The sequence below is a fragment of the Schistocerca serialis genome, chromosome 9 (genome assembly GCF_023864345.2).
Source record: "Schistocerca serialis cubense isolate TAMUIC-IGC-003099 chromosome 9, iqSchSeri2.2, whole genome shotgun sequence".
Taxonomy (NCBI): Eukaryota; Metazoa; Arthropoda; class Insecta; order Orthoptera; family Acrididae; genus Schistocerca; species Schistocerca serialis.
The window spans coordinates 451790044-451805885 of NC_064646.1; positions in this window are offsets into that span (position 1 = coordinate 451790044).

Here is a 15842-nt window from a genome sequence, read left to right on the forward strand (position 1 = left end):
TTTATTGAGCGGGCAGAAGACGGTTTTAACTCGGTGTTTCTTTAATAAACGGCCTATTTTCCCCGATAGTGCGCCATTGTACGGAATAAAGGCAGTGGCTACCTCTTCTTTCGTGACGTCATCCGTCTCCACAGGCTGTGCTGTGGTGATGGGACGGAGAGCGCGTCTAATCTGCCATTCCGAGTGCGCGTTTTTTCGGAACACGGTTTTGAGGTGTTCCAATTCCTGGGGCAGATTCTCTGCGTCTGAGATGCTGCGCGCCCTGTGTACTAGTGTTTTTAGTACTCCGTTCCTCTGAGAAGGGTGGTGGCAGCTGTCTGCATGCAGGTACAGGTCAGTGTGCGTTTTCTTCCAGTACACACCGTGGCTCAGGGTACCATCAGCTCTTCTCTTGACCATGACTTCCAGGAATGGCAATCTTCCTTCTGCTTCGGTCTCCATAGTCAATTTGATGTTTGGATGTATGGAGTTTAGGTGTGTAAGGAAATCCAGGAGCTTGTCCCTACCATGGGGCCAGATGACAAACGTGTCATCGACATAACGGAAGAAACAAGTAGGTTTCCAATTGGATGACGCCAAGGCTTCCTCCTCGAAGGATTCCATGTACAAATTCGCGACCACCGGCGAGAGTGGGCTGCCCATTGCGACTCCATCCGTTTGCTCATACTATTCCCCATTAAACAGAAAATACGTTGAGGTCAAGACATGCCTAAAGTGTCAAATTTCTTCCCAATACGCTCGACTGACTCTCGTAGAGGCACCCTGGTGAATAGTGAAACCACGTCGAAACTCACTAGGATATCATTGTCTTTCAGTCTGAAGTTGTCGAGACGTTTCACGAAATCCACGGAATTAGGGATATGGTGAGGGCATTTACCTACATAGGGGCTAAGTAATTCAGCCAGATATTTTGCCAGCAAGTAAGTAGGTGCCCTAATGTTGCTGACAATCGGGCGCATAGGTACCCTCTCTTTGTGGACCTTAAGGAGTCCATAAAGTCTTGGTGGTATAGGTCCTTGAGGTGACAGTTTCTTGCCGTCCCCCTCTGGTAGATCCGCGACCTTGAGTAGAGCCCTGGTCTTGTTCTCCACCTTCTTCGTGGGGTCAGCGTTGATCTTCCTATAGGAGTCGTCATCTAGCAGGCGCTGCATCTTCTCAATGTAGTCCTTACGGAAAAGAACAACAGTGGCACTGCCTTTGTCAGCAGGTAAGATAACAATCTCAGAGCACTCTCTTAGGTCCCGAATGGCCGCCCTCTCTCTACTGGTAATGTTAGTCTTCGTAGTTCGTAGGTTTAGTTCTGGACAGAGCCCGGCAGGTTTACCGACGCACTTCTTCTGCTGCTTCAGGTGGTAATCGCGCTGCAACCTGTTCCACTACACTGACGATGTCCGCGACCGGCGTGAACCTAGGGGTGGGAGCAAAGTTGAGTCCCTTCTCCAGAACCTAAACCACATCATGAGACAGCTCCATGTCAGTGAGATTGATGATCGTCTTGCATGGTGCCTCCAGCGATGGTTTATCCGAGAGACGTGAGAATTTTGAAATCTGACGTCCAGTGGCCTTTTTATATGCAGAATCGCCAATCCACCCAGGTCCACGAGTTAAACTGATTGGCCATTTTACGATGAAGTTTAAATAGTTCCTGGGAGTTGTGTTCAAGGCTGCGGCGAGTAAAGTGCACCCTCTCAAGTACCAAGGCAAGGCTGGCCCGTCTCTTAATTCTCTTGGCTGCTGCATAATGGATGTGATGTGTGACCTAAGCAAATTTCCGCACAATCTGCTCGGTACAACATCTCTTCAGGAATGCAAGAGCACTCAGCAAACGGCATCTTCGGTGGCGCAGCTTGTCGAGTTTCTTCATGCTGCGATACATCTCCTCCCCGTAAAGGTATATGATGTGATCCAAAAATGGCTCTGAGCACTATGGGACTTAGCTTCTGAGGTCATCAGTCCCCTTGAACTTAGAGCTACTTAAACCTAATTAACCTAAGGACATCACATACATCCATGCCCGAGGCAGGATTCGAACCTACGACCGTAGCGGTCGCGCGGTGATGTGATTCTTCAGTTTCTCCAGGCGTATTTGTTGCTCGAACAGTCCACGGGTATACTGCCGGTTCATAGTGTCCAACGGGCACAATACTTCGGCGATCAGACATGTCGCCATCGTCAGATGCGCTGACTGAGCTTAATACGAATATAACTGTATAACCTAATGGCCTGTAGACTGAGTGGAAGCTGTCTGATCAAAAGAAGATAGGGACCACAGAATTTTCTTGAGAAAAGTACAGCTCAAGACTTTGGTTGATCTATATTCAAGCGACATGGGGGTTAAGGAATTACCGAAATGGTAGCAAGAGAAATTCGACTACTGCACATTGATATTTCCAAGATCTGCACACACACACACAAAAAAACCCGAACATCGCTGACGTCTTCGTTTAAAAATATCAAGAAATGCATGAAGTAGTAAACAATTGACGATCGTACGGTGTAGCCACCGGTACAGGAAAATACAGAGTAAAAGAGGGGTTACTTCCAGAGACCGCGACTGATCCGACTTTAAGCAATGTGGTGGAAGTAACTGCGTTACTTACGGTGCTCGACATGCGCCACAAGTTAACCAGTAAGTCAATGGTAACTCACGACCCACTGTAACAAACGGTGAATCGTGAATCGCGAGAGAATTGAAATCAAAAGTTAACACTCGCGACTTCGGCCGTGGAAGGACTCTGCCTGAATCGCAAGGTTCCTAAACTAGTTACGACGCCGATCTCATTTAGATCCTAACTCACCACTCTGGCTGACACCTCAGACCTCGTAACAGAGAGCGACAGCTCCCCACTGGTTCCGGGTTCAGGAATCTGCTGCCTTCCGCTGCTCCTCAGCGCCGAACGTTTGCCCTGCCTCCCTCCGGACAGAATGCCCTCCGCGCTCCTCTCTGAAACCGAGCGTTTCCGTAACTCCGCGTCTCGACAAAAACAATTCCGCCGAAAACTCGCGTCAGCCAACCAGTGCCTGTGCTTATTTGTTTTACCTATCGGAAGAGGGGAAATTTTTTCACGCAAGTGCCAGAAACATCCACGCCACATATTTTCCCTATCATCCTGAATCTTTTTAGAAACGGTTTCGCTAAACGACTTTGGAGTCAATACGTTTGCAGGGGGCGTAACATACTACTTAATCAGCAAGCAGCAAACTTCCCAATGGCGCCAGTATGTTGCTCAGACAGTGCGAAGGCATTTGCACATTTTCACATTGGTGGAGAGGGTGCAGAACTTGCATGTGAGTCTCGGCCATCCTGACTTCACCTCATATGAACGAATATCTGTTATTTCAAAAAGATCTAACTTGATCGTTCCTCGATCTGTTAAGAGGAGCATCAAATCGCACATCTACATCTTCATCTACATAAGAAGCCATCGTACACTGCGTGCCGGAGGGTACCCTCAACCACTATTAGTCATTTTATTTCCTATAGATCTCATAATTAAATTTTACTCCAGACATTTGAGTCTAATTTTTATCTACGATAATGATGGAATCTAAAGAAATGAATTAAAATTTGTGTCACAGCCAGGCCTTGAACCCAGGTTTATCTTGTTTACTAGAAAGAAATGCTAGGCATTACACCCCTGCAGCACTATGTCGGGCAGTGCTGCACGGACTACCCAAGTGGAATGCCTTTCCTGTTCCACCCGCAAATGGAGCGATGGATAAACGACTGTCTGCAAGCCTCCGTAAGAGCCCTAATTTCTCTAATCTTATCTTCGTGGTCTTTACGCGTAGTTTATGTTGGCGGCAGCAGAATCATTTGTCAGTCAGCTTCAAATGGAGGTTCTCTAAATTGACTCAATAGCGTTTCTGGAAAAGAACATTGCCTGCCCTCCAGGATTTCCCATTTGAGTTCCCAAAGCGTCTCCGTAATATTTATATGTTGTTTGTTTCTGCTTGTAACAAATAAACAGCCTGCCTCTGAATTGTTTCGATGTTTTCCTTCAATTCGACCACATATGAATCGCAAACACTCTAGCAATCTTCAAGAATAGGTTGCATCAGCTTCCTATATCCACTTTCCTTTACAGGTGAACCACTCTTTTCTAAAATTTTCCAAGTAAACCGAAGTCGACCATTGCATATCTAAATTTTATTCAAAGGAGCTAATTGTCAGACTGGCTGCAACTGTTTGTGTCATATTCACACTGTAATTACTGGTGCGAATCAATATTAACTAATTTTGAATCTCATCGCACGGATGTCTCGTTCAAAGGGCAAGCAGCGTCGTCCTATGTTGCTTTTATAGATCTTTGTTTTTGTCGTCTGTTGCCAGACTGGAATTTCACGTTAGTTAGGTTTGGAAGGAATTAGCAGATCATAAACATGTAAAAATAAAGAAGACAATGGCACACTTCTTTCTGTGTGGTTAGTGATATTAATAAACATTTAGGAAGTGGCAAAATCCAATGGACAGTTTAGAAAAGCATAAAGAAATGAGAAGTATCTGAAAGATCTGTCTCAACATTGTGAAGAGAAGAGAATTGGAACTTGTGAAATGTCGTAATACAGCTGGATGCTGAAGATTGTATGGGTAGGTCAGGCAACAAATGAAGAAATAATACATCAAATCACGGAGAAAATAACTTTATGGTGTAATGTAACTTGAGGGAACTGTTTATTAGGAAATACTCTGAGCAATCATGTATTAGATACATTGACAGTGGAGGTAACCTTGAACGCTGAATATAATAGAGGGGGTTGCATTAGCTATGCAGATATAGAGGGGCTTGAACAAGATGGCTTACCTTGGAGAGCAGGATAAAACCAGACTATGGACTGGCTTACCTTGGGGAGCAGGATAAAACCAGTGTATGAACTGAAGGGAATGATACTTTAATCATTTCCATTAAATCTTTGTTCCCTCACGTTTGTTTCTAATTCCCTTCCTTTGTTTTCCTGCTCCTTGAATTTCATGAAGTTTGGATGCTTGCGTTCTTCTGACTATCACTTAGTAACAAGATGGAGCCAAAAAAAAAACATGTTAATAAAATGACAAGTCTTAATATGTAGAACCCCTCATGGGAAATCATGCAGCACTGAACTGCGAGATGCTTTCTGAAACGTACCAGTATTTGACGTTAGGATAAGTATGACATGAAGAGTCGACCTCAGGTGCCATGCAACCAAATTTACAGGTTTATATAAATTTTGTAACGTTCTTTTTTCATTTATTTAATCATTTTAAAACACAATATATTATACTGTCATTAATTTCAATTTTATCGAATACAAAAACACCCTTGTTCTGGTTATATCGTTACTAATCGATACTTGAACGTAAATCACAAACAACTCTCATTTCGTAGTTCCAAAATACTTTTCACAAGAACTGAACCTAACTTTTCGTTTGTAGTTATTTAAAGAACTCATATACATGTTAACATCTCCCAGATAATGCGACTTTGTAAAACGCAGTGTTAGCGGACATATTTTGAGAATTTTAGTACTAAAAACTAAGAACCCAGTAAAACTTAATGTTGGAGAGTGGGAGGAGAGAATTAATACTTAAATTTCCACTCTCAGTTTGTAATACTTTTATGGACTTCTTTTCTGGAAGCAATACAGATATTTGTAAGTCCAAATTAACATCAAAATCACATAGTGCTTTATAATTAATAGTACACACTAACCAACTTATTTCTGCGTAATTTTTATTCTGAACAAGAAGTTTAAACGGTACATGCTTAAATCTAGAGAAAGAAGCCAGAGAAGATTATAATCTAAATTTCTAAGATGCTTAGATGTTTAACAAAAATGGGCACCACTGCTGAATATTTGACAAAGACTTTTTCAAACCACTGCTTTCAACAGTTACGTCAGCAGTATACAATTATTTCACACATATACAAATTTACAAACTTTAGTTTATGGTCTAGCAGAGATTTGTGTGCACTGCTTGGAGGTACTGTATTGTTAGTTTCTGTATTTTTCTGATTCATGAGGGTTTTGTTGGGTATTTCCAGGGAAATGCACATTTTCGCTATCTTTTCCCATAATTTATTTAGATACGGAGCAAAATTAGTGCTTACAAGTATGAGAACAGAAAGTGCTCGCTGTTGTGTGTCTTTAGTCTGAAGACGGCCACTGGCTGGCCGGAATCAGTTATGGCATCCTAAGAGGCTCGTGTGGTTGTGTCACAGGTAACGTAAAAAATGGAAAGAAACTTGTTTTCTCCAAATAGTAAGTAGCTGCGCTGGATGTGTTAATTTACAGCGCAAACATGATGAAAAATAAAAGAAAAGAAAAGGAAACAGATGATGAGTAGCAGAGTTGAAATCAAGAAGTAACACAGATAAACACAAACAAGTGGGAAAAAATTACAGATAGGATTACGAAAAGGAGACTGATAGTCTGCAAGCACTCCCTAAGGAAGAGTCCTAGCAAAGGTGTCTGAAATGGGAAACAAGAAGGGGGTACTTGCTCCTCCCTCCGCCTATCTCGCAATCTGGAGTACCGAGTATTTATTCATTACAAAATTCTCATATACTTCTGGAAGTGATTTCCCACGATTCTGGTGGATCACGTGTTCAGCCAATTGTACCAATTGTACCACTCCGTGGTTCCCTGCACTGAGGCAATACAAGGACTTTAGCAATTGCTGTATAGCCTGTGTTTGTTTGGTCGTCACAATGTAGATTTTAGTTGACTTAAGAATTTTATGCCCCTCCCCCAATCCAGATAAATTTCTATGCACGTCTATGAGTCCTAATAGACAAAAAAGAAAAATGGTATACATTAAAACTTAAAAGATGAACCCCGACTGACTTACTGGAGTACATGGGCATCTTGAAATAATTGTATAAGTAATCGAGAAATTGGCGACACAACAGTCAATATGTGAAGTCAATATGTGAGAAAGTTTCTTGAATGAAACTGTTCCTACGAATCACGGAAGGAAAAGAGGAAATCAAAAACTGGAGAGCTGAAGGAGTGTTAGTGTAGAACTGTCAGAGTGGCTTAAGTGTGATCCTATGTTCGTCTGTAAAGGGCCAAAGAAGAAAAGAAACTGAACACTAAATGTTAACTTCTGTGTTTCCTTAACACATTCTTCTTCTCCTTTGTTCTACTAACTGTTACAAACTTTAAAGGGATATAGTTTTTCAATAAGAATTTTTTGTTGCGAAACATATAAACACCTGAGGGTTTCCCCCACTGGGCGACTACTCTACCCGCTATCTCCAAACTTTAAATCGTGCTTCTCGAGTTAGGGAACGTAGTAGAGCGGAGCTAACACGATGCTCCCGACGGCAGCCAGCAGGAGGTGCAGGGTCGTGTGGAGACGGCTGCCGGTGACTGCGCTGTCGAGCCAGGCCCCCACCTCTGGCACGTGGGCCACCTGCTGCTCCGCCTTGCTGATGGCACTCTGGACGGTGGCGTTCGCTGCCTGCAGGTCTGGCACACTGGACAGGGCCCTCAGCTGGAACAAGAAACACAGGGAGGTCACACGTCTGTCTGTCTGGAGATTCTTGGTTATACGGTGCATTGTGAGCCAATCATTCCTCTTTGTTGCGGAGTAGGTGTACACACATGTGAAGATTATGTCATACATCATAATTCTAATCCAGCCCCAAAGGAGACACATTTGTTTTCTTTACATTCCTATTAAATTTCAAAGGCCGAGCTAACTAATTCTCTGTATTTCCATTTCCTTGCTGCAGTGATCTCAGTCCGAACACTGGTTTCGTGCAGCTCTCCACATTAATCTATATTGTGCAAAACTTCTTCGTACTCAGTTAATCACTCTGACCCTCATCCACATGAAACTGCTCTGTGTGTCTGTATAACTTTTAATCCACCACCCTTCACTCCATTACCAAACCGACGATTCATTGACCCATCAGGATGTGTCCTGCCAGCCGATCCCTTCATCGAATCCAGTTTGTCGTAAATTTCTCTTGTCCCAATTCCGTGCAGTACCTCCTCTCTAATTATTCGAGACATCCATCTTATTTTCAACGTTCTCTGGTAGCACCACATTTCGAAAGCGTTCTTTTTGGCTGCACTATTTATTGTCCAACTTTCAATTCTGTACAAGGCTGCTGTCTGGACAAGTACCTTCAGAAACGACTTTCTAATACTTATATTCGATGTGTGTGTGTTTTTCAGAGAGAATATTCCTGCTATTGCTACCTACATCAGCCATCGTCAGTTACGTTGGTGCACAAATAGCAAAACTCGACTACTACTTTCAGAGTCTCATTTCTTTCTATTGTTTCCTCTGCAAGACCTGATTTAATCCGATTGCACTCAATTGACTTTTGTTTTACTTTGTTGATGTTCAAAGTACAATCTCTTTTCTAGTCAAGTGTATTCTCTGACAGGATTACAACTTCATCTGCAAACACAAAATCTTTATTTCTTTTCTCAGACTTTACTTCTGTTATCAAATTTCTTCTTGGTTTCTTTTCCTGCTTCCTCAGTGCATTCTCGACTAATGATTCCCTCTTATGTCATTCGACCCTTATAACTGGTTTGTGTACAAGTTGTAGATAATTTTTTAATCCTTACATATAGATAATTTTTTAATCCTTATATATTTCCCTGTCACTGCCAGAATTTCAAAGAGTATATTCTAGTCATCATCGTCGAAAGATTTCTGTAAATCTCCATACACCACAAAACACAGATTTCCTTTTCGTGATTGTATCTTTCAAGAAAAGCCATAGTCAGTATGGCTCTATGCATTCCTACATTAGTCCTCGAGGTGAGATACGATAAGCCAAGTGCCAGAAAATTAAGATAATATTTCTCTCCAGCTGAAGCTTATTCCTCGAGGTCATCTTCCAGAAGTTTTTCCATTCCACTGTAAATAATTCTTGTCCATATCTTGCAGCCACGACTTATTAAACTGATAGGTGGATTCACATCATCCACTTTCTAGGAATGCCCCTCCAGCAAGGTACGCAATAGAGTCCAATGGAGCTTGGAAAGCAGCTCACACATGAAAAGCTTTATTCCCTGTGAGTTACAACGTCATTAGGGGTAGAGCTTAATATCGGACTCGGGGGGGATGTTCGATATCCTCGTTTTTTTCTCAAGCAGTTTAAGGAACTGTAGAAAACCTAATTTGGAATGGCCAAGTAGAGATTTGAACACTAACATAAAATGTCGTGTAGAGAGATTGCATGCCTTGCGGGGCATGCTGACGTGTACTGGCGCCTCTCCGATCCGTTCCGACCGAGTACCATACAATAAGTACATGTACTTTATTTGTTTTACATCCCAGTTGGACTCCTACTTATTGGCTGTCACAGTTACATGATCATATCTGTTCTGGTTGTTGAGACTATGACTTCACTGTGTGCGTTTTGTCTGTTAACTGGTATGGGCTCCACGCCTCCATCTAAAACATGTGAAATACGTGGCGGAATGGTTACTTCCAAATAAATGTCCACAGCTGATCTCAATCCCAACTTTTGGCCACCCTGTCCATCTGAACTTTATCTAACTATTTTAATGTTTTTCATCTCTAAATATCATTTAGTCCTTCTCTTCTTTAATATAAGACATGTAACCTCACCTGATTCAGTTGTTCGTTTGTCACCACTTTCCCAGCGAGTCCACTGATGATCTTCTGCAAAACGCTGGGCCTGGAAAGCAGAATATTATGTTATGACGCGTCTGAAATGGAATATTATATTATTAATCCGACACGTTTACACAACCATGTGAAGATGTGAAAGAATGGAGGAATTACTTTGTAGTTTCAAATAGCTTGCAAAGTCTTTGGATGAATGCTGCGAATCTTACGAAATCGTATTAGACACCCTCTTTGCTACATCAGGAAATGTATCGAAGAATGGACACAACATGTGTGTAATTTCTGTCAGAGAAAGTAAACTTAAAGAACTGAACGGTTTCAAACCACTTTAGATGGGAGTGGACAACATTTTAGGCAGTTTCGGTGAGGCAAACAACACAAGTTACTGTGAACGGGAATCGTCAGGGAAGCTCTAAACACACCCACAGCTCTGACAGAGAGCGGTTGCACACACTCCATTCTTTGTTGGAGGAAATAATTTACTTACAAAATAAAAGCTTTATTTATACATGTATTCGATTTGTACCGTGTTGTATCACTGATTCAACATTTTATTTCAACTTACGTTAGAATACTGGACAATATGTACACCATTCTTGGAGCATTTATTAGAGTTCGTCAAAATAGTATACAGTCATCCTTTTTTGAGAAGACAGCAGTGTTAGATGAAGTTCGCTGATGTTTAGTTAACATACTCACTGTTCGTTTTCCATGTTAGTCAATTTTATGGATCATTGTATGATTAATCATAATTACGTTGAAGATATCATTTTCCATTCATATTACTTATTCATATGTAAATATGGCTACGTGATGATGATTTACAAGGTTTCTTTTGTTTAATACAGATGTGAATTAATAATTCCTACCCACTAGCTCTACAGATCGCAAAGATATGGCATGGATGCAGTATCATTGAAAAACTTTTTTAGTTTCTTTTTCAGATTTAACTTTTCTGTCTGTCAGATATTTCACATCATTGGATAAGTGATGAAAAGTTTTGTTGGTAGCATTGTGCACCTATTTTTGTCTTAAAGATGATCTTTTGGCATTGTAATTATCTACATCAGTGTTCCTTTTTACGCTGCTGTAAATTATTCACAACAGACTTTGTGAGAGAAATAAATACACTGTGAAGCTTCAGTCAAAATATTTAACTCCTCTCTCTAAAATATTCGTCAGTCAAAATGTGCTCTAAAAATAATATGAGTTGCTGGTAGGTGATCATTTTGTTTATTAAGAATGAGGTATCCCAGGCCATTATTTCGTACATAACGCACTGAAAATACGCAAAATTATCGCGAAGTAAGGGAGAGAACGCCGCAGACATGATACGTGAATTGAGGTATCAATCGTTAAAACAAAGGCATTTGTCATTACGGCGGAATCTTCCGGTGAAATTTCAATCACCAACTTTCTCATACGACTGCGAAAATATTTTGTTGGTGCCCACCTATATACGGAGAAACGACCATCACGGTAAAATAAGAGAAATTAGAGTTTACACACAAAGATTTAGGTGCTCGTTTTCTGGTGCGCCATTCGAGAGTGGAACGGAAGAGAAACAGCTTGGAGGTGGTTCGATGAACCCTCTGCCAAGCTCTTCATTCTGAATTACAGAGTAATCACGTAGATGTAGAAAATATGTTGGCTTACTGATTTTTCTATCACCAAGATTTGAAATAATTAAAAGTGCAAATGTGACTCCACTGAGGTGTCTTAGGACTTCAAAAATGAGTGTTTTTTGGTTTAAATTCACAGCAGTGTGGGGATCTAAAATTTTTGAAGCTCCGCCATATTACTATTTCCTCACTATATGTTACATCTGTCGTTGGTGTACTACATCTAGATGTGCTGAACTGAACATGAAAGTGACAGAATTTGCAGATCACTCAATAACACATTTAAGAACACTCTGTACCATTTCGTCCATTGCTGTGTGTCTGGTTGGAGTAATTATAATACCAGTGTCATCTGCAAAAAGAACCAATACTGCTTGTTGTCTATTCGAGGAAAGTTCGTTTACATAGATGAGAAACAATAGTGGGCCTAAGATTGCTTGCCGGCCGCGGTGGTCTAGCGGTTCAGGCGCTCAGTCCGGAACCGCGGGACTGCTACGGTCGCAGGTTCGAATCCTGCCTCGGGCATGGATGTGTGTGATGTCCTTAGGTTAGTTAGGTTTAAGTAGTTCTAAGTCCTAGGGGACTGATGACCACAGATGTTAAGTCCCATAGTGCTCAGAGCCATTTGAACCATTTTTGAACCTAAGATTGCTTCTTATGGAACACCATACGTGATTTGTATCCAGTCAGAAGAATCTCCCTGTCAACGTTAGCTGAATTATTAAACAGAATATCCTGGATTGCTTTCATTAGATATGACATTATCTGTTGGTTGTAAATACCGTTAATTCCATAAAATACCAGTTTATCTAGAAGGGATTGTGATTCATAAAATAAAATTCCTTCTATTTGTTACAGGAAACTACTGGCGCTATTTCATTATTTAAAGGTTGTAAAATTCGGCAGATGAACGTGTAAATGGCACTGTCTATTGAGCAACATTTCTGAAATTCAAACTGGGATTGAGTGACCATAATAGCATTGCTCAGATAAGATAATGTAATAGAGTACTGTCATATCACATTTCATATAGGGTCCCTTTATATTTCTCTAATATATCTGAACCATCATTTTTCAGATGACACTATACAGTAGAGACATACCTGAACGGAGAGTAGCAGAACTGAAACAGAGCAAGTTCAGAGGCAGGCCAAAAATGATCACCTATCAGTTCGCAGTAGTGGGGCCCCGACTCTGCAATAACCTAACGCATTATATTAGAGAACTGAGTAACATCTCCAACTCCAGAAGACACTTTATGTCATATCTACTAAATTAACAATAATGATTACCATTCTCCCTGTATGGACTCATTACCGATGTACATCCTTCTTTTCAACCAGATCTTCCTAGTTTTCCAGTATTCTTAGCTGGTGCAGTCTCCTCATATTTCCTTCGCCCAGAATTCGCTACGTCATAAAACACCTATTTTGCACGCCTATAAATTCTTTTTATATCTGTTATTATCGTCATCATTATTACTGTTATTACTATTGCCATAATTAGTGGCAGAAGCAGCAGTAGTACAAGTACTGTCAATATTAACTCTATTAGTTCATCGTCAGTACAAATTACTCACATTTTCACTATGGAAACTCAAATCATTTTAATACAATTTGTCATATTAAAACTGTCGTAGGTGAATATAACGTAAAAAAGGTACTGCATGTGTGAAACCCTGGGAGAGGGCCTGATGGCCCTAATCAGATCAGGTTAAATAAATAAATAAAAAATAAGGAAACATAAAGAAAATGTAGAAGAAACACATCTACAAAGGACAGTTGTACAAGTTAACAAAGAAATTGTTCACGATTACTATTGGATGGATAGAAAAGGAAGTAAAACCATAGTGGCTTCCTTTAGGTGGACTAGATAGTCTTCAGAACTTGTGATTTGCCAGAAAAAGAAAGCGACTGCTAGACAACAAAAGTGAAGGGCCCAGAAGTTCACATATTGAGAGGGTATGTGACGTCATGTGTACGATTCCAAACTCTAGTCAAATTTACAAAGAACTTGGCAGCATGAGCCAGTGTACCATTATGGAGCCTGGCTGCTTGCACACCTGAGTCAAGCAGGCCCACAACTGTCGCAACTGGACCTCGATGACCCAGATACTGGCACTGAACTGGAGCTGACATTCGGCAGATGGGGCTGGCAGACAGTTCATAGAGATGTGTGGACGAGCACTGTCCTCTCGAAAACTGGCGCCAGGGTACTGCCGCACCGGAGGACGCAGGACCTCCGTGACGTAGCGTTACGCCGTCTGACTTACCCTGTACTGGCAGAGACCTCAAGTCCTACCTGATGGATCCAAACATCTTGACGCCAGGATAGTACCACTTTCTGTCCCCAAAACAATTTGAAGAATGAGACTTCCATCTATCACACCCGCATGCCCCACAAATACGGATACTGTACGATTCCATCAGCTGGCCAAATGGAGCCATGAGATATGGTCCCTTTCAGACACTGTCTGGAGCTGATAACGCTGTCTCATATGCGTATGCAGCAACTTCGTGTCCGTCACAATGATGACTCAGCAGCTGACTGTGTTCGCACCCTTCATATGCCTCACTGGACCTGGTAAGAAGTACACATTGCCAGCTGTTGGCAGTCTCACCTATCACAGAACATTCCAGCTGTAATCGTTTACCTACCCACCAACAGTGTCTGCATGTATGAAGTAGAACTGACATCAAACCATCTCTTTTGGGTATTTTTTTTCTTTTTTGTGGGTAGTGTGTATAACCATAGAGTATTAACACTTTGGGATTTTTGTTTCGAGGCAAAGGGATTTGAATGCGGAAAGAAATTAAAACCTAAGAGCATTCCAGCAGAAATTAGAGATGTGTATGTTAGGAATTAGTAGACGGGAAAAGAAAATAAACAAACTGGGCAATGGACAGGCGGAAGAAGAAGATATGATTACGATCGTAATGGAAATGAAATTAAGGGCGGTTGGGCAACTATCCAGGAGAGTTGATAGTTGGAGGTCCAACGAAGCTCTTTTCTGATTCTAAGAAACGAGAAGAGTGGGGCAATGTCCTCATACAACGTTGACAGACAACAGTAGATTAATCAGGGCCAGCTCGTGCAAAATTTCACCACTGTGCTACAATATTGTGGCCTATAGTCATTTGAGTTATAAACATAGTAATTGTAACTAAATTTAATACGTTAATTTTATCCATATTAAACGAACAGTTTCAATAACTTTCATCAATCATGGAAGTGTGTGATGTAAACTATTGTACCCCAGGTGGACGATCCACCGTACGCCAGTACGTCAGCAAACATTCGGATTCTGGGCAGTCTGCAACTTTGCTCAAAGACAAGTCGGAGTGTCTTGGAATCTCATCCAAATTTAAACGTAGGCAATCAACGTACCTAGCAACTTTCAATGCAAACTCATTGTTGAAAACCGGAAAACTGAAACATCTAACAAATGCGCTAAAGAACCACAACGTACTCATAACAGCCATTCAAGAAACACGATGCATGGATACAGATACATTCGATTCCGAAGGTTTTGGGATATACAAAGGGAAAGTGGGACCGAGAGTAATGAAAAATGTACCACATCTTGGGACAGCCTTTATAATCAACAAACAAATCTTGAACTCAATGGTTGACTTTGATTCCCAATCAGAAAGAATCTCAAGTCTTACATTCACAAGCACAAACAAAATCTACACAATTATCAATGCACATGCCCCTATAAATGAGGATAACAGAAAAAAACAAAGAAAAATTGGAGGCCTTTTGGAATCATCTACATGACATTATACAGAAAATTCCAGATAAAAACATCATCATTCTTCTTGAAAATTTTAATGCACAGATTGGCAAAGAAAAAAGATATAAGAAAATAGTTGGAGACTATCCTGGACACAAGAGAACAAACAGAAATGGTGTGAGACTAATAGAACTTTGCCAAGCACACAATTTAATTCTTAAATCCACGGCTTTCAAGAAATACCACGAAGACAAAAGACATGGATATCCCCAAATCCTAGCCTTGGGGAATTTCAACTTGATCATGTGCAATCAAGAAGATTTCTCGCAAAGAAATCATGAATGTTAGGGTACTCAGGAGTGCAAATTTGGATTCAGACCACTACCTTTCTAAAATTAAGTTCAAAGTCATCCCAAACAGGAGATGTAGCATAAAACAAATTAAGGCTCGGATATACAGCATAGAAAAGATATCAAAATCAGATGAATTCGCAGCAGCAACAGAAACTATTCAGACGCAAAGCTGGGAGGATATCAAGGAAAACCTCATTACTACAGCTGAACGTATAGCACCTAACATAAAAAGTAAAAACATGCCTGGTGGTCGGTGGAATGTGATGCCCTCGTTGAAACAAGAAAATTAGAATGGCAAAAATGGCAGTCACAAAAAACAGAAGAAAGCAGATTGAATTTCATTACAGTTAGAAAACTGGTAGCTAAAACTATAAAAAGGATTAAGAAGACACATGAAAACGAAATTCTCCTCCAAATTGATGGATAAGTTTCTAAAAACAACACAAGAAGCTTTTACAGAACTTTCAAACAAAGGTTGTCAAGATACAAACCACCCACCCTCCAATTTCGAGATGTAAATGGGACCATCG